Source organism: Bubalus bubalis, chromosome 6 (assembly GCF_019923935.1).
Source record: "Bubalus bubalis isolate 160015118507 breed Murrah chromosome 6, NDDB_SH_1, whole genome shotgun sequence".
NCBI lineage: Eukaryota > Metazoa > Chordata > Mammalia > Artiodactyla > Bovidae > Bubalus > Bubalus bubalis.
The window spans coordinates 94,447,868-94,449,875 of record NC_059162.1 but is presented as its reverse complement, the minus strand read 5'-3'; the positions used below and the strand labels follow the sequence as shown (position 1 = coordinate 94,449,875).

The window sequence follows — 2,008 nt, the reverse complement described above, 5'->3', positions numbered from 1 at the left end:
AAAAAAAACTTCATCAATTCTTATTTTATTTAATAAGTTATTTTATTTAATCCATTATTGTCATTGTTCATTTTATTGTTCAATTTGTCCTAGATTTGGCTGTTGAGACCCCCTTTAAGCTAGCTTCTGTGTCTTTTTGACACATGCTCATTTTTTTTGCTTTTTAGCTTTTCCTGCAATGGCACCCCACTCCAGTACTCTTGCCTGGAAAATCCCATGGACGGAGGAGCCTGGTAGGCTGCAGTCCATGGGCTCGCGAAAAGTCGGACACGACTGAGCGACTTCACTTTCACTTTTCACTTTCACGCGTTGGAGAAGGAAATGGCAACCCACTCCAGTGTTCTTGCCTGGAGAATCCCAGGGGCGGGGGAGCCTGGTGGGCTGCCGTCTATGGGGTCGCACAGAGTCGGACACGACTGAAGCGACTTAGCAGCAGCAGCTTTCTGGTATAATACAGTACAGTGTTCCACATTCATCTTGTATTTTCCCTGTCTAGCCTTGGAAATCATCCCTCTCTCTGAAAGAGCACTGCTTTTAGTGGGGAATGGTATTTAGAAGCCAAGACCTGGGCACCAGATGTATCCATTGCTACTGGGGAGTAATTTCTTCTAGGCCTTCTAAGTTAACAGAGCCAAGGAGGAAAGGCAACCTAAAATAGTTCAACTATTTTTAATCATGAGATCAGTACTGGGTACCTCTAACTCCAGTTCAACACCACAGGGTTCTTTCTCCCATTCCTAATTTGCACCTCCCTTTTCCCACAGTTAAGAACTCTGGCTCTCAACAGCACTGATGTCTTTTTTTTCATTTGTTCAGTGTTATGATACACACCAAATAGTTTCAGAATTGCTATATTTGTTCCACTAAAGAAAAAATCCCAACAATCTATTAAATATGGCTCAATATTTGTCTGCAGTTTTGTTTTTATACTAAGGGAATATAGACAAAATACTATGTTCAAAAGTTATCTGGATTAGTTTTTTATTTTCCCTCGGAGTGGTTATTTTACTTATTTAAATATAGTTAAGTTTATTTCTGTCTGTTTATGTTCAGTTTTAGGATCCCTTTCATCCTTGTGGATTCAATTTTCTTTTTTGAATATGTGAAAGCTGACATTGTCCAAAAGTCAAATCCAAACACAGAACACTTCATGAATTTGTGTGTCATCTGTATGTAGGAGTTGTACCAATTTTCTCTGTATTGTTCCAGTCTTACTATACATGCTGTCAAAGCAAGAACACCTCCAATTTATTTTTCAACCTATTTGATGCTATTGAAGTGTGACCCCCTTCACCCACACACACATCCTTCACTGAAACTGCTCTCGTCAAAGTCATCAGTGACTAATATTTTTCTATCCTCATCTTAGTGGACGTTCCACACTCTAAGTAAACCTCTCCAATATTCTTGAAACAGTCTCTTCTCTTGGTTTTTGTTATCCTACTCTTCTGGCTTTCCTTTCTTTCCATAGGCCTCTCCTCATTCCCGTTGTCTATTCAACCACCCCAAATAAAATGTGTTACTCTTCAGTCCTCTTGGCTCCCTTCACTTCCCTCTGTGTTCTCTCTTCCTAGCTGATCTCAGTCATTTCTAAACCTTCAAATGCTGATTATGCTAATGACTTCTAAATTCATATTTTCATCCCAGACCTCTCTCCTGGTCTCCAAGCTTATAACCAACTGCCTAATTGACATCTACTTGGATATCTCACTGACATCTTCAGTTTAACAAGTCTAAAATAGAACTCCTCATTTCCTGGCCAAACCTGCTTCCCCCAGGCTCCTCCCTTTTAGCAGATATCACTTCCATCTGTTGGCTGCTCTAGCCAGAAACTTAGGAATCATTCTTGATTTCTTTATTTTCCTCAACCACAGTGTCCAAGCTATCTACAATATATGAAAATTTTACCTCCAAAAATATGTTGAATTCATCCATTTTTCTTTCTCTACTTCTACCACTTCACTCATCTCTCACTCGGGCTCTTCAACTATCTCATAATTGGTCTCTC

General features: G+C 39.7%; 1 non-coding gene across 1 annotated transcript; it reads right to left on the bottom strand.

Moving 5' to 3' along the window:
• Positions 1 to 1,132: 1,132 nt before the first annotated feature.
• Positions 1,133 to 1,235, bottom strand: LOC112585838. Its single transcript, XR_003110417.1, has one exon. It is a non-coding gene; the product is annotated as a U6 spliceosomal RNA (small nuclear RNA).
• Between the last annotated feature and the right edge of the window lie 773 nt (positions 1,236 to 2,008).